The sequence below is a fragment of the Talpa occidentalis genome, unplaced genomic scaffold (assembly GCF_014898055.3).
Source record: "Talpa occidentalis isolate TD23 unplaced genomic scaffold, MPIMG_talOcc4v2.1 talOcc4.8, whole genome shotgun sequence".
NCBI lineage: Eukaryota > Metazoa > Chordata > Mammalia > Eulipotyphla > Talpidae > Talpa > Talpa occidentalis.
Genome location: NW_023605194.1, coordinates 60,881,074 through 60,905,394, shown reverse-complemented (window position 1 = coordinate 60,905,394; position 24,321 = coordinate 60,881,074). Strand labels below are relative to the sequence as shown.

At 41.3% G+C, this 24,321-nt stretch overlaps 1 pseudogene; it reads right to left on the bottom strand.

The window, feature by feature from the left end:
- Positions 1–3,401: 3,401 nt before the first annotated feature.
- LOC119234656 (coiled-coil domain-containing protein 86-like) lies at positions 3,402–22,442 on the bottom strand (annotated as a pseudogene).
- Between the last annotated feature and the right edge of the window lie 1,879 nt (positions 22,443–24,321).

Genomic DNA, 24,321 nt, shown 5'->3' with positions numbered 1-24,321 from the left:
GGATCAAGAAGATGTGGTGTATATACACAATGGAATATTATTCAGCAGTCAAAAAAGATAAACTCATGTCATTCGCAGCAACATGGATGGAGCTAGAAGGAATTATGCTCAGTGAAATAAGCCAGAAGGAAAAAAGAAAAATATCGGATGGTTTCACTTATAAGGAATATAGGGGAACCAAATAAGACATCGCTGTAAAAAAAATAATGGTACAAAACACAACAAAGCAAAAACAGACAATTATAAATCAGAGACATCCTGCAGGGGAGGAGGCAGGAGAGGGATCAGAGGGAGGGAGGGAGGAGCACAGGGGACTGAGGTGATGGTGCATGGGAGCCTTGGGGAAGGAAATTCTATGGGGACTCAACCTGAGGGGATGGAGGAAGAAAATATTGTTTAAAAAAATTTTTAAAATTAAAAAAACAAATTAAAAAAATGAATTTATAAAAAAAAGATTTGTCTATCTTATTCCCCTTTATCATACTTGTTTTGGAGGAATACTGTTGGTTATTACATTTGGTTTCTTAAAAAAAACCTTATTTATTATTTACTTTACAAGAATAAAATGTCAGTGCCTTTTTTTCCCTTCATAAATGTAATTCAGACCACACTTTGAGAACCAGTAACCTGAAGAGTGGAATCAGAGGCCAGTTGAGAAGTTCTGTATGGTTAGCCCGGCCAGGGCTCTCATCTGCAAATGATATTTCACCAGCTCCATGCGCTCCACGACACATGAATAGCCCAGCTCATGAAAGCACTGTGTGCGGGACACGCCAAATGAATCCTAAATTCATGCTTTATTGTCCAGCATTACCTTCTTTGTTCCTTAAGGATGGGAACAGACCCAGCCTGAGCATGGTCCTCAGAGGAGTCCCAGAACCAATTTGAGTCCTTTTCCAGGATTTTTCTGTTGAAACTATGGAAGTGTTGAAGTAGAAAACATCCGACTGACCTGCTAAAGTTGGTACAGAACATGTAAACTATAAGTTTCAGGGAATGGCTGACAGTGCAATCAAGGCCACATGTCTGTTACATGCTTTCCAGCTGCTTGTACCCCTTGCTTTAAGCCAATAAATACCCTGTAACTTAGCTGTTCAAGGTGGCTCAGACTTTGGAAAAGGATCTCCTCTGAGCCCGCCAGTGTAAATAAAGAACTTCCCTCCTCCTCTCTGAGTGCTACTTGGCTTCTTTTTTTTCTTTTTTTCAAAAAAAAGATTTATTTATTTATGCATACAAGAGCTGGGGTACAGGCCAGAGGTGTGGGGGGTGAGGATTCACCAGAGACAGAGCAGACTGACTGAAATACACTGCTGAGGGGAGCAGCGGGCAAGTCAGGAGAGGTCTGCCGTGCCATGTGGGTAGCTCCCTGACCAGGGATGGAACTCATGCTGCAGTGGCTGCGGATTGCTTCCTAGGTTTGTCTCAACCCCTTGCCCCCTTGCTCCACCAGGTAGGCTACTCTGCCCAAACTAGGTCTTTCACTGATGTCCAGAAAAAACAAACTCTGAATCATGAGAATTATCTTTACATGAAGTTTATTCAAGATGCCAACCAAGAGATTTGGGATGGACATCCCCAAACAAGTGGCTCCTCAAATGGCAGGACTGCTGGGATTTTAGAAGGGGCAAAGGAATGTAAGGGAAATGCTGGGCCTCGCATTTTCAGATCCAAGGAGGTGCTAGGCTGTTCAGATGACACTGGTGAAGGTGTTTGACTTTCCCTTACTTTTCCAGCAGGTTGTTGTCTTAGCAACCAGAAGATGTTTGTTTCTCATTCCACTAACTCAGAGACAAAGAAAATTTTAGTGATGTAACACAATTCATTTTCCAAGGTCCTAGGAATACCCGTGGAGCTACTTAGCAGTTAATCATAAGGAGGGAAGGGATTGGGGGGGGCGCGTATAGTTCATAGAGTTAACAGTTAATCCTACAGAGGGAATGCAAGTCAGAGAGTTAACAGTCCTGAAGAGGGAATGCAAAAGAGTGGTTAGAGTTTAATTTCACTTATTCTTAATTTTTAGTCTAGGAGTGTTTTCTGTTGGAAAATTGAGGGGTTCCAATACAGAAGGGGCTCATTTCCTTCGTTAGGAATGTCAGTACTTTATACACTTGGGTGTAGTCAGAACTACCCTGTAGTTTTCCAGAACTACTCTGCTTCCTAGGGTTCTTCTTGTGATCTGATGAATTATTCCAACAGCTTTTCAACAAATATGCCTGCTTATTTTGTCTAAAATAATTTGTGTTGGGTGACCCCCCCCTTGATACCAAAATAGGCTTGACTCATTTACAAACCACCCTTTTGGACTGCTTTGATAACTGCATGAAGGAGTCTATGTGGAATTCCCAGCATGCTACTGTACAGTACTCAATAAATCTAGACTGAATTGAATCAGCCTGGTAATTTAGCATTGCCTTTATATTTACAATTCAGGGTTTCAAGATTGATGAAAAATTTTATTATATTTCACAGTCTTGAAAGTATACAATAGAAATGACTTGAATCCTCGCACAATTTCCCTCCAAATTTGAATATGATCACATATATGGGAAACTGGTGAAATTTTCAGGTTTATCATGCAGGTTTACCTGCATTGATTGATATGATCATATAATTTCTGTCTTTTGTTGATATGGTGATTTGTACTGATTGATTTGTGTATGTTGCGGCATCCTTGTGTTTTATTTTTTGTCTGCCCATTTGTTGCTTTAGATTTCCCTATTTACTTATTTACTTATTTTTGTATTTGAATTGTTTATTATTTTCTCCATCAGAATAAAAGCTCCTTGAGGGCAGGGACTTTTCTCTATTGTCCTAATTGTGCCTAGATGTTGCAGACATTCAATAAATATTTTTGTTGTAGACTGGATAGGAATGAGAATCTTAGTAGGAAAAAGGTAGACTGGAAAGAAACCGCCTCCCAGAAACCTCCCTGTTTTAATCTTCGATGTTGAAAAGTGGGGTGAAAATGAATTCAATTTGCTCAGTGACAGGGACAGTGGGTGCGGAAGCAGCCAGTAGAAGAAGCTGGATTCCAGACTGCTGGCTTTCTGGCTTGGGTTGAACCCAGAACCTCAAAACATAGCATCCACATTTGGGGGAGTCCCCCTCCAGTCACCAACTCTCTGAGGAATCATAATTTACTTGACTTGGTTTGAAGGCACCTGGAGAAGGTGGAATGAGGTCTGGGGGGACCCCAACATCTTTCCTCTTTTCTAGCCTCTGCCAGGCCCCAGGTTTCCTTCTTGTCCTTTGTTCCACAAAGACCTGCCCAAAAACCCTTAGAGGCTGGTGTAGCTTGTCTTTCTTGGAGCCACAAAGTCAGGGTGCCAGGTCCAGCAGAGGTATACCTGACTAATGGCCCAAGAGGCACTGTGTCTGACCTGGTGGCTGGGCACCAATGGCCTTGGGCTATCCTGAGCTCAGATCTTGGCTGCTGACCTCTGGGGTGGCTGCAGCTACAGCAGGGCCAGGTTGTCCCACTTCTCAATGGAGTGCAGCTGCTGCTCCTCCTTCACCTACTTGGTCATGGCTGGGTTTGGGATCAATTGAACAACCTCTGCCTTAGGTCCATTCTCATTTTGGGCTCCTAGCATGGCACTGTTTCTTCTCGTGTTGATACCCCTACTTCTCATCAAAGTGCCAAGCAAAGTCCTTGCCAGCTTCTTTTCCTGCTGATCCTTAATGGCCCACTGCCAGGTTGAGCACAGAGTCTTGTCCTGAGCCACTTGGGAGAACCTCTTCTTGGAGCCGTCCTTCCAAGCACACGCCCTGCACTCAACTTGGGCTTCCCCATCAGAATTATAGGAAACTCCTCCTTCAATTTCTTGGCTGCTGAAGCCTGAACTAAAGAAACTTTTTTTTTCTTTGCTCTGAGGCCATCTCTCACCACCTCTCTGCCTGGAGGTGGCTTGCTTGGCTCCCACTGACCATGGGGGTAGCCAGGTGACTGGGGTGTCAGCTCTTCTAGCAGTCACCAGGGCAAAGCTGTAGTTGAGGGCAGCCTGGAACCAGATCCTCCATACTTTGGACCAACTCCGAGTTCGATTTTTCTTGGCCCTGGGGAAAATTTGGTGATTCCCTACTTGGCTTTGTCTGATGTCAGGGGAATTCTGGATTCAGCTCCAGTTGACTTTGGAATGATAAGATGCCTGGATCTTGCTAACACTGGGGACACTGACACTGGGGGCACTCTGGGTCTGGCTCTGGCTGCTTTTGGGGAGGCCCCAGGTAGGGTTGCAGAACATTCCCAGGAGACCCAAGCTCCCATATTTCTTCAAGATTCAACTTGACCTCTACAGGGCCGATCTTACCCATAAAAATAAGTGGTGCTCTCAGGAGATTCAGGGTTTAGAACTTTCAGGTTCAGGCTGTTCCTTAGTGGTACATCCATGACTCGGTGGGACAGTTCCAGAAGTGCAGGAGGGTGAGAGAATTCACCAGAGCTAGAGTGGGGAGCAGAACAGGCAGATTGACGAAGCACACAGCTGAGGGGAGCAGCGGGTGGCAGGAGAGGTCTGTGCACCATGTGGGACCCTCACAGGTGGCGGGGCTCAAACTGGCGCTGCAGAGGCTGTGGGCATCTTCGCAGCCCAGTGCTCAACTGCTGCGCCACTAGGGAGGCCCTCTTTTTTTTTTTTTAAGTATTTATAGCAGCAAACTTGGAGAATTCTATTTTTCCATCAGGTGTTGCTATGGTTTTATTTCATTTTCATTTTTTTGAACTTTGCTGGCTTCCATAGATACTGAGACCTCTTTTTTGCAGTTGCTGAGTCACATGGGAGGGAGGAAACTAGTGGAGTCTAGCCACTGGTGAGACTGTGCTGGGGCAGAGGCTGTTTGAAGTTCAAGTCATGTTTGTGTTGAGGACTGGAGATGTTCTAGAACCTCCTCTCTTGGGTTCCAGATCTTAGTATCTTGAGTGTAATTCATGAGTCATTACCAAGTCCCAGTGCTGGGGAAGTGGAGTGCTGTCCTGTGCACTCTCCTTGTTCTTTTAACCAGGGTGCAGCCTGACCTGTGGGGAGCATCCCAGCTCCCCTCCACACATACCTGCCCTCAGTCAAATATGCCTAACGCCCTATCATTTAGCCCTCTTCCTCCCCCGGACCCTTGACTGAGCAGCAGCCCTACAGTTTAGACCACACCCTTCCACCCCAAACTAAAGCACCAAGGTTTCTCTCCACCCGCCTCTTGTTCAATGAAGTGTGAGTTTCCTCCCTGTCTTTTCTGGTGCAGTCTGTGTTGGCCTCTAGTGCCTCTGATCACCCCATGCCATGGAACTCTGTTGTATAGTGTCCCTCTGATCAATTTATTAGATTATCCTTCTCGTGAGCAAAGCAAGGAACCTCCTGTGATGCCATCTTGGTCTGAGTCCAGGACAAACTTTATTTCAAAGAGATTCCAATTAATACATGCAGAAAGACTGAGGGAAATAGTAAATCAGCATTAGAACACCACAATAATATTTGTTGCAACAGTATCTACTAATAAATATTCAAATTATAATGGGAGTTTGAGAAGATATTAGTTGTATGGGACATCTATTCTTAGTATTTTGAGGAACCTCCACACAGCTTTCCATAGTGGTTGGACCAGTGTGCATTCCCTGGTGAACACTCTAATTGCAGCCTTGTGAGACCCTTTGCATAGGACCCAGGTAAGTCATGGCTCCTATGAGAGTCCCATGAGATAATGAAAGTGTTGTTTTAAGTCCATGATGGTGGTAATTTGTTACATAACATGGAAAATGAATACAGGAATTAGGACAACCAAATGAAAAGTGGGATCCTATATTGGATGATGAAACACACACAAAAAATTAGCCTAAATACTAATGATCATAACAAAATAAATAGTTTTATACTAATATCAACTTTTGGTTTTGATAATTATAGTAGGTTACACAAGATTGTGACATTAAGGGAAGTTGGGTATAGGGATAATATGGAAATGATCTGTATTATTTTTGCAATTTTTCTGTAAGTAAATTTTTTTCAAAACAAAAAATCAGTAAAAGTCTGTCACAGCAACATTCCTTGTCATCACAGTCATGATAGAATCTCAAAAGGAAAGAAGAGGTAGAAAGAGATTTAAAAGAAGGAAAAAAGAATGATCAAATATTATGTGTCCATTTTTCTTTTTTAAGATTTATTTATTTATTTATACAAGCACTGGGTACAGTCAGAAGCACAGAAGGGTGAGAGAATTCACCAGAGCCAGAGTGGGGAGCAGAACAGACAGACTGACAAAGTACACTGCTGAGGGGAGCAGCGGGCACACCAGGAGAGGTCTGCGCGCCATGTGGGACCCTCGCCGGTGGCCGGGGATTGAACCAGCTCTGCAGAGGCTGCAGGCAGCCTCACAGCTCAGCACTCAACCGCTGCACCACCGGGGAGGCCCTTGTGTGTCCATTTTTTAGTGAGAATGAAATACTGTGAGTTGGAATTAATTGTACTGTGAGTGGTGAAATTACATAAAGCCAACACTTAGCTCTGTCCACACCTATTCTGAGTGCAGAGGAAAAGCAGAGCATGGAAGTTTTATTTCTGACATGTGTACACACTCAGGACTAGATTTTTCCACCAGACTAGGACACACTGCTATGATGAGGGCCAGGTAACTGCTCTAAATTCAAAGAAGGCAGAAATTTAAATGTGAAACAAAGAGGAGCTTAATATTTGCAGAAGCTGAAAGATGACATACCAGGAAAAATCATTTGGCAGATGCAATGAAGTAATGGAATCCATGAATAGGCATACCTTTGAGGTAAAGAGGAGAAACACAAATGCCACAGAAGGAGACACCTAGAAAAACTGTCATAAAATGACAGATGACCTCCTGAGGCCTTCAAGGAAATAGCAGAAAATACCTGATGCTGAACTACTAGGGCTGCTGGGAACTGAAGCCTTTCTGGAGCTTCCCAAAGGAATCCAAGGAGACATTTCCATCACCAGGTAGGGTTCTCAGATCAAAAGTTTTGGAATGTCATCAGCTGTTCTTTCACATCAGCCCCACAAGACTCCAAGCAGCTCCTTCCAGATGTGTGTTCTGTACTCTAAGGGGAGCTGTCTGCAGAGTGTCTATAGGCTTCTGTGGCTCAGGCCTTCCTTAGCATCTGTGTTTGTGGCACTTCTGAGATTAGCCTTTGACCATGCAACTCATCAAATAACATTTGAAGACATGTGAGAGAGTTTGTGTAACACTATCTGAGAGCTGGCCTTTGTTGTGGACTCAGAATCTTGGAAACTTTCTGCCCACATCTTTCAGTACCACTAATGTTAGGGGGAAAGGATGTCCTGAGCAAACTCCAGTCTTTGTGGACTCCACCCCCACTCCATCAAGACACTGGGAACTACAAATCCCATGAAGATTGCAAGGACCTGAGGGCAGAGTTAAGCAGCTATGTTCTCTGTTTGAGTATTTAACTGGCCATGTGGCCAGGGGTCTCTCTTTTGGCCACGCAGGGTGCTGGGTTTTTCACCAGCTTGGCAGTCATTGGGATTCCAGGTCAGCAGAATGGGTAGGACACATTTACGAACTTATCTCCCCCTTTTTCTCCCTGAGTTATTCATTTCCCATTTCCCTTTCCCTTGTAAATAAACCTTTTATCAACTTTTTGTGTGTGTCTGCAGTTTAGCATTAATAAGTCCCCTTTAAGCGCTCTGGTGAGGACCCACAGTCAGACAACCCGTTTTATATTGGGGTTGCCCTGTAACACTAAAACTTTAGAACTCTGCTCACAAGTACTCAAGAATTTTCACCAATTATTGTCTTTAGCTTCTTCTAGCCATGTGTTGTGCCAACCTGGGCACAAATAGGGGTGATGGAAATGAGTGAAATAAATGGAGCCTATGTCTTTAATCAGGAGGTAACAATTGCTGAGAGCAAATATTCATAGTCCCTATTGAAAATTCCATAGACCCAATGGACTCTCACAGACTGTTTTCTTGATTTTTACCATTCTTTAATTCACGGCCAGCCAATGGGTGTAATTTAAGCATGATTTGCCAAAAGGGACTGCATCCTAATAATTTTCCCAGTAAATGTATCATTAGATGTGATACATACTATGCTGATAAACTATTTGTATGCTCATATAAATTATATTCATTAAAATGAAGTCTTTTTCAATGTTCAACATCACTTGTAATCAGGGAAATGCAAATCAAAACTACCATGAGATACCATCTTACACCAGTGAGAATGGCACATATTAAAAAAACTAGCAACAACAAATGTTGGCGAGGGTGTGGAGAAAAAGGAACTCTTCTGCACTGTTGGTGGGAGTGCAAACTGGTCCAACCACTATGGAGAGCTGTGTGGAGATTTCTGGACCTACTAAACATAGAGCTTCCATATGATCCAGCAATTCCACTCCTAGGTATTTACCCAAAGGACACAGAAACATCAATTCCAAAGAACACCTGCACCCCTATGTTTATAGCAGCACTATTTACAATAGCTAAGCTTTGGAAACAGCCCAAATGCCCAAAAATAGATGACTGGATCAAGAAGATGTGGTACATATATACCATGGAATCTTACTCAGCATTCAAAAAAGATAAACACATGCAATTTGCAGCAACATGGATGGTGCAGGAAGGGATCATGCTCAGAGAAATAAGCCAGAAAGAAAAAGAAAAATACCGGATGGTCTCACTCATAGCAGGAATCTAGAAAACTTAAATAAGGGACCAGGAAAATGAATAACTATAAGAAAGTGAAAATCAAAATCAACAAAAAACTATGAACCAGAGACACTTTTTTGGGGGGTGGGGGGCTGGAGGGGAGGGATTGGGGTCAGAATGGGGGGGTTGCAATTGTATGGGGAATATAAAAATAAAATTTATTATTTAAAAAAAATAAATTAAAAAAATAAATTAAAAAAAAATGAAGTCTTTTTCAGTTTCAGCAACACATGTGCCAGAACTTTACTTGTTCACCAAATAATGTATCTTCTCTGCTGAATAATAGCTTTCAAATTGTAGAATATTTCCTCAGTATTCACAATGTAACAGCCACAGACATGTCTCATTAAAATTTAAATTTAGGGCCTCCCTGGTGGCGCTGGGCTGCTGCAGCCTCTGCAGCGCCCGGTTCAATCCCCGGCCACCTGCGAGGGTCCCACATGGCGCAAGGGACCTCTCTTCCTGCGCCCGCTGCTCCCCTCAGCAGTGTATTTCTTCGTCAGTCTGCCTGTTCTGTTTCCCTGCTCTGGCTCTGGTGAATTCTCTCACCCTTCCATGCTTCTGACTGTACCCAGTGCTTGTATGAATAAATAAATAAATAAATCTTAAAAAAAAAATTAAATTAATCTTCATTATTTACCTTCTCACTACTACAATCTTAAATCTAAACAGAGGTCAGTAAAATATGACCTGTTTGTTTTTTGTGGCCCAAAGTGGAAATGGAATTTTACAGTTTTAAATGTTTGAATAATATCACAATACAATAATATGTCATGATATAGAAAATTATAAGAACCAACTTTTGATAGGTAGAAAGTTTTAGAGGAGCCCAACCATGGTTATTTATTTATGTATTCTCTAGATCTGCTTTTGACTACAGTGGAAGAATGAAGTAGTTGCAACATAGACTGTATGGTTTGTATGAACTGCAAAGACTAAAATATTTATTCTCTGGCATTTTACATCAAAGCATTCCTGACTTCTGCTTTGGACAATCAACAAAAAGTAAAGTAAGCTGTGCTTTTCAGCCTATGCTGATTCCTGTAGTCAAATATGCCCATTAGCCTCATTAGGGATCCTAGCCCAGGTCTGAATTCCTGTTTTCACTCCACTTGCCACTCCTAAGTGATCTGATACAGTATTTCAGTTCCAATCAGAGGGACTTTTATAACCCTCTTACCTTCTGGGGACATTCTTGTAGCAATTAACAATGCATTCTATGTATGCAATGCACCAGGTATCTCGACTGATTCCATGACATTTTACACCTTAGTCCTCTTTGTCTTTTGGGTGAGAGCTGTTAATTCAGTCACCTGCATCCCCTGCACTGTGTTTACATGGTCCTTTCAGAAGAAAAATCAATTTTTTTTCAAAGGTAGGGGTTAGAACATTGAAGGGTTTTTTTCTTTCTGGAAGAAATATATCATACATATTCTGAATCATGAACCAAAAATACATTTGTATTTTTTTTAAGATTTTTAAAAAAAATTTATTTATACAAACACTGGGTACAGTCAGAAGGGCGGGAGGGTGAGAGAATTCACCAGAGTGAATTCACTCTGGTGAATTCTCTCACGGAGAACGGAGAGCAGAACAGGCAGAGTGACGGAGTACACTGCTGAGGGGAGCAGTGGGCAGCAAGAGAGGTCTGCATGCCATGTGGGACCCTCACCTGGCAGCCGGGGATCAAACAGGCACTGCAGAGGCTCAACCGCTGCGCCACCAGGGAGGCCCTACATTTGTATTTTTAAGTGGTTAAAAGGAATGGTATTATTTCAAATTTTCAGTATGAACAACTAGCTCACTCCATATTCAGTATGAATAAACTTAACAGAATAAACAAAAGAGTAAGGGCACTTACAGGGGTTGTGAGAGCAACAATATTTATTCTGTCCTAAAATGTTACTGCATTCTGAAGTGCAAAGAGGGATTTAACGAAATGAGAATCTGGTACTTCTACTTAAATCAATTATTAAATGCTTTTTGTCCATTCTTATTTTTCCCCTGTTCATTTGGCATGTGAATTTTTTGTCTCTATTTGAATGATTCAGATATACCTCAGTAACATCTTTAAAGACTCATCACTCAAAGCAGAGATAGTGCAGGCAAAGATAAACAGCTGGGACTACATCAAATTAAAGAGCTTCTGCACAGCAAAAAAGAGACAGTAACCAAAACAAAGAGACACCTCACCGACTGGGAGAAAGTTTTTGCACACAACACTAATGATAAAGGACTGATCACAAAAATCTACAAAGAGCTGACGAGACTCAACAAAAACAAAGTAAATAACCCAGTCAAAAAATGGGCGGAAGAGCTAAAAAGAAACTTCTCTAAAGAGGAAATGCAAATGGCCAACAGGCGTATGAAAAAATGTTCAACATCACTTGTAATGAGGAAAGTGCAAATCAAAACTACAATGAGATACCCTCTTACACCAGTGAGAATGGCACATATTTAAAAAACTAGCAACAACAAATGTTGGCGAGGATGTGGAGAAAAAGGAACTCTCCTGCACTGTTGGTGGGAGTGCAAACTGGTCCAATCACTATGGAAAGCTGTGTGGAGATTCCTCAACCTGCTAAAAATGGAGCTTCCATATGATCCAGCAATTCCACTCCTAGATATTTACCCAAAGGACACAGAAACATTAATTCAAAAGGGCACCTGCACCCCTATGTTTATAGCAGCATTATTTACAATAGCTAAGCTATGGCAACAACCCAAATGCCCCAAAATAGATGACTGGATCAAGAAGATGTGGTACATATACACCATGGAATATTACTCAGCAATCAAAAAATATAAATTCATGCAATTTACAGTAACATGGATGGAGCTGGAAGGGATGATGCTCAGTGAAATAAGCCAGAAAGAAAAAGAAAAATACCGGATGGTCTCACTCATAGCAGGAATTTAGAAAACCTAAATAAGGGACCAGGAAAAAAACTAATTATAATAAAGTAAAAATCAACAAGCAGCTATAACCAGAGGTGCACTGGGGTGGAGGGGAGGGAGTAGGATCAAAACAAGGGGGGTGGAATTGTATGGGAACTATAACCAAGATGAAAATGCATACATTGTGCAAAAATGAAAAATGATGTAAAAAATGTATAAAATAAATAAATAAATAAATAAAATGAGTCAGCCTAGTTGGGAATGCCTTTTGAGCAGAACTGAAAATAAAATGCTAATAAGTTGGACATGTATATACTTGCATCATTAAAAAAAGCACTTGCAGGGCCTCCCCGGTGGCGCAGCGGTTGAGCGCTGGGTTGCGAAGCAGCCCGCAACTGCTCCCCGGCCACTGGAGGAACATGGCGCGCAATGCTAATACTTCGGTTTCTGCCTGCTCTGCTCCCCGCTCTGGCTCTGGTGACTCTCACCCTCCCGTTCTGATGTACCCAGTGCATGCATGCCTCTAAAAAAAAAAAAAAAAAGCACTTGCATTTAATAGGAGTTGTGAAATTATTATATCTAAAAGCTTAAAAAGCTATTTGAATAGGAAGCTCTTATTTTAACTTATTTTTCATAATACAAACCTAGAGATGTTAACCTGAGTAAGTACATTTACACAAGATACAAACTTTACCCAAAATATTAGCGCTATGATTTCTCTCAAACTAATACGTGGGTTCTTTCCACCTATGTTTGGGTGATGGAAATCAGCTATATGATCTCTTACCTGCCTTAAAAAAAAAGTTCTCAAACTTAGTCTTAATGGTCTATTCCATTCCCTAATCTACTTTCTTTATATTAGAATTCTGCTGAGAAAGCAACAGCTTTATCCAGCCAGTCTAATTATTGGGTTCTCTTACAAATACAAATTTCCAAGGTGGTGCAACAAAGTGAAGTTGAGTTGTTAAAATTAATTTGTTGTTTTAGGCCCAATGCCCAGTTAACTAAATCATGACAGTGAAGCTAACTGTTTTACATATATTAACTTAACTTTTACAACAACCTATGGGGCAGGTGCTATTGCTATTTTCATTTTACAGAAGAGGAAATGAGGCACAAAGTGGTTAAGGACCTAAGTAAATAGTCTAGCCATGATTCAAACCCAAAGACCACAACATTGTGTTTGTAAGCATTGTGCAGGTAACCCTTTTTGTTCCTGTATCTGCAATATATTTTCCAAACCTGCTAAACAGATCATTGTTCATTAACTTGGAGTTATTAGTAGAAAATTCATTCTTAAAATGAATTTTAGTAGAACATTCATTTGTAAGTGAAAGGAGGTGCTTAAATGGTTTTAGAGACTAGTTTTCAATTTTGATACTTTACAAGAAATTGTTTTATAGTTTTTCCCAAATACCTCCAGCAACTAACTCCCAACTCCTAAACTATGCTTTCAGATAGAGAGCTTGCTTGGGAAAGAGCATTTGTGTTTAATAGCTTTTCTCACACATTGTTCAACTGGTGAACTTAAAAAACAACTTATTAAAAAAATAACTCATTAAGCAGGTCTAATGAATCTTTGGAATGTGTTCATAATGTCAACTTGCTTGGCAAATTCTTTATTTGAGATAGTGATTTTATAGTTATAATTTGAGCCCCGCCCAGTTTGAATAATCAGAAATTTCCTATCGGTGAGTCCAAAGGAAAGAGCTTGACATCCATTAAAAAGCAGGCATCAGAGCATTTTATTGATTACATTTTGTTCCTTGATAGCTTCAAGGACATTGGGAATAGACTAACATTATTTTAAAATCACAAATAAATGCTTTCTCCTTTTAGCTCACATTATTAGAATTCTTTAAATAGATTCCTAGAGAGTAAACCCAAATCTAGGAAAATGGTAAAAACTCAGCAAACACATGTGTCTCTTTAAGCTGAGACATTGCCTGTGGTAGGATCCTGTCACCTACTTTTACTCCATAACAAAAGGTATTTAAAATCCCTGGAACTTTCTTAGCTTCCATGGTGTTAGTATGCATGGGAGAGGTGGGTAAGGGAGTGATCAAGTGGAAACTTGCTGAGCTTGAGTTTGATGTAAAGTTGTTGAGTCAGGAGGTTTGCAATGTGGTCATAGCTGTGTTGTGAGACAAAAACAAGACTTAAAACCATCTCTACCTTTTTCTTTTTTAAGTTTTACTGAAATATAATTGACATACCATAAAATATACCAATTCAAAGTGTTTTAGCACATTTATAGAGTTGTGCTGTACATCCATCACCAAAGCCAAACTTAGAAGATTTCTTCCAATAAAAGAAACCTGTGTTTCTTGACCGTAGCTCCAAAATTTCCCTATTCTCCAGTCTGTACTAACTAGTAGCCTCTATTATTCTCTATAGATTTGCTTATTCTTGATATTTAATACAAATTGAGCCATAATATATGGTGCTTTATGTCTGGTTTATTTCGTTTAGCATGGAATTTTAAGGTTCTTCCACATTGTAGCATACATCAGTACCTCATTTCATTTTATGACTGATAATACTCTAGTGCATAGATGTAGCACATTTTCTTTATCCATTATTGTTGAAATTTTGATTCTTGTGAGTAATGCTTCTATGAATATTCATGCGCAAGTTTTTATGTAGATATGTTTCCATTTCTCTTGGGTATATACCTAGGGGTAGAATCCCTGAGTCATAGCTAACACTATGTTTAGTGATTTGAATAACTACAGACTATTTCCTGAAGCAGCTGCTTTGTTTAACATTCTCACCAGCAATGTATGAGTATTCCAATATCTTCACATCCTCACCAACATTTTTATTTTCCTATTTTATTGTAGCCATCCTAGTGGAAGGGAAGTGCAATAGGTATCTCACTGTTGTTTCGATTAGCTTTTCCATAACAGCTAATAATGTTGAAAACTTTTTCATGCACTTATTGGCCATTTGCACAACTTCCTATCCATCAATCATTTCTTATCTATTTCAGTTTCCCCTCAGGGGGAAAGGTCTTGCAACATGGTCTTCATCACTGGCATTGTTTACTTTATTATAACACACAACTAACAAATCATGAGGGGCTCCCTGGTGGTGCAAGGGGTAAGTCTCAGCACTACGAAGCTATTGCCAGCCACTGCAGCACAAGTTTGATCCTTGGCCAGGGAGCTGACCCACATGACACAGCAGACCTCTCCTGACTCAGCTGCTGCTCCCCTCAGCAGAGTATTTCAGTAGATCCACCTGTTCTGCTACCCCCTTTGTCTTTGGTGAATCCTTTCACCCCACCCCACACCTCTGGCCTACATCCCAGCTCTTGTATGCATAAATAAATATAATAAATCTTCATAAAAAACAAAGCATGATATTGGACTTAATAAAGTATGCATATTAATGATTACTTGCATTATCAAAATATTGATATTCATAGACCTCAAGACGTCCATAACAACACAGAGACTTCAAAGTCCACTGAAAATGGATATCTCTTGGTTCTAATATACTTACCTTATACAAAGTGTTCATTTTAACTTTCAAAGCATTATTTCTGGGCCTATCACTCAGAACTAGGTCCAGTCACACATTATCAGAGAACATATTCATAATAGAAAGAACAATGAAATAAGATGGTCACATAGTACATAATATGATTCAGAGCCTTTCAAAACCCAAAAGAAAATTACCAACCCTATGAAGAAGTAGTAAAGATCAGTGGCCATATTTTTAGACCTGGCGGGCATTATGGGTTTGAAATGCCCTGCTACTTATTTATTACCTTGTGAATTTTGACAGGAGACCTATAAGTCTCAGGGAAGTTCAGATGAGATACAGAGGGATCATATATAATATGGCTAAAGTTCAAAAGTCAATTTCTAAGATTGCAATTCATAACCAACAGTAACCTAGAAAATCCTTCAAATACAAAACCTAGTTCCAATATATGATTTTGTGTGGTCAATTTTAAAGATATTCTAACAGAATATCCTCAATGAATTCCTCACTTTCTTCTATGACCACTTTCATATCTGCCATCAGGAACAAAGGTTTCTGTCAGGGTACCATTTAATAAGGTTAAAAACTGAGCCCCCACTCCCTGACCAGCAGGCAGGATTGGGAAGCTTGGGTAGATAAGGGAATGGATAAGGTTGTATTGGGAACAAGGCCATAAGATTGACCAACATGACCAGAAAAACCAGCCTAGAACCAGGAATGCATAAGTAGGGCCAGGACAGATTCTGTGTCAAAGGCCAGCACCCAAGACCAGACATCCCAGCAGAAAACTGGTGCAAACTGATGCCCCAAGAAAACCTGTGAAAACAGAGTATAAAAGAGTCTCAAATCCTTCCTCATGTGCAGACCTCTCTCATCTTGTCCCCTGCTTCCTTGCAGGGTATTTCAATAAATCTGCCTTTTCTGTTCTCCACTCTGTCTCTGGTGAATTCTTTTACCCCCATGACTCCAGCCTCACCACGATATTTCTCCTCATTACATTTTACTTTTTGGATCAAACTCTTAACGGTCACATACTGTCTAGTCAATAAGTGCTGCTGGTTCTGGGCACCCACTTCTGGGCACATGCTCATCTGTCTGGCGGACAAACAGGCTGTTCCCTGCATTTTTTGAACTCTCTTTCTCTTTACTCAAGACACACGGTAGAATTCTTGCAAGTTAATGTGATATCATTTGAATCCACTGTGAAGTGCATAAACCATGTAGCAAAGCCTGAGTAAGCCCTCAGAAACACCTTCAGATGTGTTGAGAAGTCAACACCCCCCTGCCTGCGCACTACCCCTCCCCTCTCCCCCAAGCAAATCTTTGTGTGATTGTATTACTTTTCTGGAGAGAAAGAATAGTGTGTTCAGATTTCAGAGCCTGGTTCGCATCTCTGAAAGTGGTCCCATTTTGATAACTCTCCCATAGTTAATATTCTGGAGGCCTGCCCAGTCTACCCCACCTAGCCTATCATTTCACATACACAAATCATAATTGGTAAGTCAGATGTCAGTTCAGTGTCCAGAGAGCAGTTCAGTTCAATCTGGTTTTAGAGTTTCCTCTGGGGAGTAGCTGGGTTCTAGAACTTGAGGTTGGTAATGATCTAAGCAAGACTATAACAGCCCCCCCCCCAATTCACCATCCAGCAAGAGTAGGTAGGAATAGATTGTGACACTGAGGTACCATTTTTCCAGGAAAACTAAGGCTTTCAGAATTTTACCTGGCACTACAAAGTGGTGCCAATACCATGGCTTTAGATTATTTTTATTTACTCTTTGTGATGTTCCCAAAGTGACGCCTTCTAATAAAAGGCAGAAACTTTGTGTCAGCTGAAGCACAAAGCCTTTATTGGTGAGGTAGCAAAAGACTGTGACAACTTAAATACCCATCAGTTGAGGAGTGCTTAAGAAAATTATGGCTTATCCTTACATTACAATCTGTTCAGTCAACAAAAAGAACAAGATGGAGCCATCTGTTCTTTTTTTTTTTTTTAATATTAAATTTTATTTTTATATTCCCCCATACAATTGCAAACGCCCCATTCTGACCCCATCCTTCCCCTCCCGCCCCCACCCCCCAAAAAGTGTCTCTGGTTCATAGTTTTTTGTTGATTTTGATTTTCACTTTCTTATATTCATTTTCCTGGTCCCTTATTTAAGTTTTCTAGATTCCTGCTATGAGTGAGACCATCCGGTATTTTTCTTTTTCTTTTTGGCTTATTTCGCTGAGCATGATCCCTTCCAGCGCCATCCATGTTGCTGCAAATTGCATGTGTTTATCTTTTTTGAATGCTGAGTAATATTCCATGGAGCCGGTTCTTATATGTAACTCTCTTGGAGGCACAGCGAGTGAAAATAAGAAAAAGAATAACAGGTACGTTGATCTTACCATTTTCCCGGGTGGCGCAGCGGGTTGAGCGCATCACCGTGAGCCTGTCTGCAGCCTCTGCACCGTAGGTTCAATTCCAGCCGCCCAGGGAGATACCCACGTGGCATGGCAGACCTCTCCTGTCTGGCCTGCTGTTCCCCTCAGCAGTGCTTTCGGGCCATCTGCCTGTTCTGTTTCCCACTCTGTCTCTGGTGAATCCTCTCACCCCCCATGCCTCTGGCCTGTACCCCAGTTCTTGTATAAATAAATAATCTTAAAAAAAAGATCTTATCATTCTAAAAAGAAAAGTGGAGCTGTGGAGGTAAGCACAGAGAGAGATATGTTTATATTTGTATTACACATCTCTGTCAAGATACATTCAATGCTATTGGCAACATTGCCTTGGTGAAGCCTTGGTGAAGGGGATTTATAGATAGAATGGAGACCAGCTTTCCTTATATGTTCTTTTGTGTTGTTTGAATTTTTTAGAAGTGTTTGTGTTAAACTTAAAAAAATAGAAATGTGAAAGTCCAATTAGAGCTACAGCTCACCTATATGAAAGCAGAGTGGTGAGCGAGACAGAGTTCTGCGGCTCTTTGTGTTCTTTCTTTTCTTCCCTGGCAAAAGAGCTTCGCAATCATTATGTAAAGCAGTTCATATTTGCATTGGATTATTTCCTACATACTATTGAAAGAAATGTTCCAACAATCTTTTAAAGATTAAATGTAAATCTATTCATTTAAGTGCCTGGGTCAGAACTTAGAGTCACAATGATTATGCACTTTTTTTTGGTGGGGGTGAGGAGGGTGGAAAGGGCAGGGTCCAATAGAAATTATTACCTAACTGTAAGAACATGAAAGTGCAATAAAGGCTAAAGGTGAAAATGATCTAAAAAAACAGTTTCAAATTCTGTTAGTAGCCAAGATTTAGTCAATTATTTGAAAAGCTTTAGGAGTGAAATTTACAATCATGGAAAACACGAATCGGGGTCTACCCAGGCATTCAGCATCAATGAGATTTAAGTTTCTCTGTGGTGACAAAAAATGACAGCTTACATTGGTCCTTCATTCATTCTACAAACTTGACTGAGTTCTCACCTCAATGATTTCAGGCACAGGGCAGTATTGGAGGTATGTAGTATATTTGTCATGTTCACTTGCCCAGAATCCATCTTCCCCATTCCTGTGGTATCATCTTGATTTTCCTTTGAGAAACCACTCTCTCCCTATTCTTGGTTTATATGGTTCCTCCAGGAAGACTAGGTGAGAACCTGTCCCTCCATGATCACCACCAACCATGGGTAAAGGAAGGACACCTGTCATACTCTAAGCCCCTGATCACAGTTCTGTGCATGGGACTCGAAGAAAAGCAGCTGGGAACTTCTGTGGAATTATCAAGAAGACAGAGAGCTCCTTCCAAATTGCTCTTTGAAGTCAAGAACATATCTCACCGAGCTTCTTTTCATCAATCAGCTCTGTGCCTTGCACATTCGCATCACCAATTACATGTAGAATAGAATTTTTCAGGCATTAAACTTATGTGAAATGGCACCAAGCTAATGGCACTAATCTAGCAGAATTGCATTTCACTGAGTTATTCTCCTTTTTTTTTTTGTTATTATACTAGTGATTTTGTGTTTTCATTCCAGCCCTTCTAAGCAAGAAAAAACAAAACAAAGCAAAACAAAAAAAAAAAAAACCCTTCATTCTTATTAGGGAGAGCAATATGAAGATTCCTCAGAAAATTAAATTTTAAAATTTCATATGATCCAGTTACCCTACTTCTGGGCATTTTACCTGAAGAATGCAAAAACACTAATCCAAAGAGACATATGTACACCTGTGTTGATTGCAGCCTTATTCACAATAACCAAGAACTGGAAACAACCAAAGGGCCTATTGACAGATGATTGGCTAAAGAAGATGGGGTATACATACACAATGGGATGTTACTTGGCTACTAAACAGATGAAATTCTGCCATTTACAACAACATGGATTCACCTAGAAGGGCTTATGCTTAGTAAAATGTCAGACAGAGAATGACAGACACTGTAGGATTTCATTCGTATGTGGTACATAAGAAAACAAACAAAGTAAAACAAAAATAAATGTTTAGACAATAAGACCAAATTAGTGGTTATCAGAGGGGAAGGAGGGCCTCTCCAGTGGCCCAAGGGGCCAAGACACAATGTATAAAGCTAACTGTAGCCACTGCAGCATGAGTTCGATCCCAGGCCAGGGAGATACCCACATGGCTCAGCAGGCCTCTCCTGACTCGCCCACTGCTCCCCTCAGCAGTGTATTTCAATAGATCTGTCTGTTCTGTTCCCCACTCTGTCTCTTGTGAATTCTCTCACCCCCCACATCTGGCCTGTACCCCAGTTCTTGGATGCGTAAATAAATAAATCTTTTTGAAAAAAAGAAGGGAAGGAGGGAAAGGGACAGGTAAATTGGGTAAAAAAGGACAATGTATGGTGAAGGATAGAACTGGACTTCAAGTGATGATTTATAATGACACATACCTAAAACTACAGATAATGTTATTAATATACTGTTACTTCAATTAAAAATTCTTTAAAATTAATTATTTTTAAAAAGAGGCTCATTCTGGTAGATGCAGTACTGTTTGCAGTCATTTCAGTTTGAAACACAGACTTTCAACATTTTCTGGCAGTGTGGAATTCCATGTTATGCTTAGAGAGATTCTGGAAACTGATTTGGAATGGGACATTATAGTTTATTTGAAGGAAACATGAATAAGGGTTGTACCAGAACAACAGGACTAAAGAAACATGTTTCTGTCTCCTATACTCCCCCAACACACACAGAAATCTGTTTAAGGACAATCTCAATGGAATTCCATGTTGATGAAACAATTTTGAAAAGGGCTTTAGAACAGCTTGATCTGGTGCTTGGACCTTAGGAAGATATGAACCAAGCAAGCCTTGTCCAACTACTGAATTGCTTTTCATGCACTTCACTCTGCCAGAAGCAGCTGAAGAATGTAGCTCAGTGTGTTTCATTACACACTGTGGGTAGTTGGTATGGGTGAGGTTGAAATCAAACTCTTGCTAATAAATATTCAGTACATTTCCTAGGCTGTCTTAAAATGTACAATGTGCTGAAACACGGGTCCATCAGAATGCTTGGGTTTTAAAAAGCTGGAGTTGTCATTTGAAACTGTCCCCAAAATGTGGCACATTTGCCTCTCCATGAGAAGATCAAGGACCTCATTCTCAGGTCACCTGGGCCCACTAGGCTTGGAGGTACATGGAGAAGAATCACACCACATCACCATCCTCATGGCACTGACATTGCAGTGGGAAAGGCAGGCTTCTGTGCAAAGAATTGAATTCTGTGTCATCAGTGAGTTCTGTGTATCACATGAGGGAAGCAGAGGAAAGCTGGGGGAACTCTGGGCTAGAGTAAATAGAAGAGATTTCACGAAGGGTGTTACACATGATCTGGATTTGCCAGGATAAGCAAGATTGTGAAAATGCTTGGGTGGGGGACGGGGGCAAAGGGTGGCTCACAGATGGAATGGTGTGTACAGAGAAGCAGAGAAGCATGAAAAAAACCTGCCAAGTATAGGGAATTTCAAGTGCTTCAGGAAATTACCATGGAAACAAAGTGGAAGGTATGGGGATAAGCAAAAGGTAAAACTGGTGAGAAAGGAAGGGCTGAGATCACAAAAGATGTAGTCATGTGGGTCAGGAGCTTTGCTCCATCAGTGGTGGGGTGCCAGTGAAATATCTTTTTTTTTTAAATTTATTTGTTTATTTATTTATACAAGCACTGGGTACAGTCAGAAGCGCGGGAGGGTGAGAGAATTCAGTACAGGCAGACCGATGACACACCGCTGAGGGGAGCAGCGGGCGGCAGGAGAGGTCTGCGCGCCATATGGAACCCTCGCCGGTGGCCTGGGATCGAGCTGGCGCTGCAGAGGCTGCGGGCAGCTTCGCAGCCCAGCGCTCAACCGCTGCGCCACCGGGGAGGCCCGCCAGTGAAAGATCTTAAGCCATTAGTAACGCAGCCACATTTTTTTCTTTGAAAATGCCTCTCTGGGAAATTAACCATTGATGGCTGATGGTTAATTCGCCCTTCCAATCCACCTTCTCCTATACATAAGTATGTATAGTTTTCTTTGTATATTCATACATGTATGTGCAAGTGTGTCTATATGTATGTGCAAGTGTGTCTATGTATATGTATATAGACACATATACATATATGTATATAAGATTTTAAGCAATTACCTTACATAATTGGGGGGGCTAGCAAGTCCAAAATTTGCGGGCAGACTGGCAGGCTGGAGGCAGAATTCCTTTCTCCTGGGGTGACTTCTATCTTTTTTCTTTTGAAAGCCATAAGCTGATTGGATGAGGTTCACCCGCCGATATTATGGAGGATAATCCAAAGTCTACTTATTGAAATGTTCATCTTATCTACAAAATACCTTCACAGCAACATCAAAACTGCTGTGTGACAAAAAGCTGGTACCAAGACCTAGCCAAGCTGACACACAAAATCAGTCATTATCTGTACTTGCTACCTTTATTTTTTTTTATTTTTTTTTTAAAGAGATCCTGTATTTATTTATTTATTTATTTATTTATTTATTTATTTATTTATTCATACAAGCACAGGGTACAGTCAGAAGCACGGGAGGGTGAGAGAATTCACCAGAGCCAGAGCGGGGAGCAGAGCAGGCAGAAGGACCAAAGTACACTGCTGAGGGGAGCAGCGGGCAGCAGGAGAGGTCTGCACGCCATGTGGGACCCTCCTCTGGTGGCCGGGGAGCAGCCGGGGATCGAACCGGCACCGCAGAGGCCGCGGGCAGCTTCGCAACCCAGCGCTCAACCGCTGCGCCATCCGGGAGGCCCTGTACTTGCTACCTTTATTGATACTGGCTGCAAATTGGTACTGGCTGCCACCTGTCCTGTTAGGAGGCCCTGTTCTGTTACTCCAGCTCTTTCCTTGGTCTTCTGACAAGGCATGGCCACGGTTGTCCTGTCACTGCTAGCCCTCAGTTCTCATAACTCTGTCCACAATTTTGTAAATAGTCCCTTCATAAATTCTCCCCGATGACATGACTTCAGTACTGTCTTTCTGTCCTGTCAGGATTTTGACAAAGAACCTGTGTTACCTTAGGGTTCAAAATCTTAAAAACAAAACAAAACAGAATGCTTAACTCAATTATACACAATCTTACCTTCACTGGACTGTCAGCAGTCTGAGTGGGTGGATCTTTATTTTGTTCAGTAATCCACGGGACTGTTCAACAATAAATGCTCAGGGCCTCCCCGGTGGCGCAGCAGTTGAGCGCTGGGTTGCTAAGCTGCCCGCAGCCTCTGCAGCGCCTGTTCGATCCCTGACTCCCGGGGAGGGTCCCACATGGCGCGCAGACCTCTCCTGCCGCCCGCTGCTCCCCTCAGCAGTGTACTTCGGTCCTTCTGCCTGCTCTGCTCCCCGCTCTGGCTCTGGTGAATTCTCTCACCCTCCCGTGCTTCTGACTGTACCCAGTGCTTGTATAAATAAATCTTAAAAAAAAAAAAAAAAAAGCTCAATAACATTAGGAAATTGTAAATGCTCTAGTTTTAGGAAAACAAACTTTGAAATGTCCATGCCTAGAAATCCTTAAGATAATACTATGTTCAACAGGGATGGAAGGTTCTAAAGATGAAAATATTAAAAATGAGACGGCAGGTAAGTTCCATGAGAATAAAAGCAATTTTCTTGATAATTCTGAAGAAAAAAAATGTGGCCATATAGGTAGTTTCTGATGAGAGGACAATTTCGAAAGAAATTGAATAGAAACCTAAAAGAGGCAAGATGCTTTGCTTAATTAAGAACAAATCCCAGAAACAGACACAGACTTATCCAGAAAGTGCTAGGGAGACAATAACCAAAGTGAGTGGAAATACTAACATGGACAAAGGGTTGTATCAGCATGGTGCTGAGCAAAGGAGTGACCAAGAATGGCTAAAAGGAGATGACAGGCTCACTCAAGGATTGTTTTATAAGAGTCGTCAAGTGAAGGGCTAAGTGCGCTCAGTGAAGAGAAGGGAGCTGATGCCCCATGTGGTTCAGAATAAATGAGGACCCTTGGCCATTTTAAAGGACCTCATTTTTTTGTCTCCAGACAACCCAATGACCAAAAGCTGGAATAAACAGTAGGTGTAATTTCAGAGGTATTACTAGCCATCTCTTTCATCTCAGTTGTCAAACACTCCCTCCTACCTGAAACAGTATATGCAGCTTCTTACCCACCTGAATGTACTGGTCCCAGAAATCACATCTCCTGTGGAAGTTTTTTCTGGACCCTCAAGACACATACCTACTTGCTCTCCTACCATGGGCCTGCTCTGAACAACCCAGCCGATGTGTTATCAATTCATTCATTCCATCCTCCAGGCACAGCTCCGGACTACAATCTTCCACAAGACAAAGTCTGGGTCTGTCAACAGTAGTTTTGCCAGTGCTCTAACCAATGGCAGCAGTTGGTAGTTAACAATGGGAGCAATCCTAAAATTATACCTACACACTATTCATTTCCTCGGGCTGCCATAATAAACTGTCATAAACTGGATGGCTAAAAACAACAGAATTTTATGGTTTCACAGTTCTGGAGGGTAGAAGTCTGAAATCAAGGTGTTGGCAGGGCCATTCTCCCTCTAAAGCCTGTAGTGGAAACTTTCCTTGCCTCGTCCTGATTCTGCTCCTGGCTTTCCATCCTTGGTGTTTCTTGGGCTGGAAGCAACATCACTCCAGTCTCTGGCTCTGTGGTCACATATTACCCTCCCTGTGTATCTTCACATGGCATTTTCCTATCCTTGCAAGGACATTGATCATATAGGATCGCTGGCCATATGATCA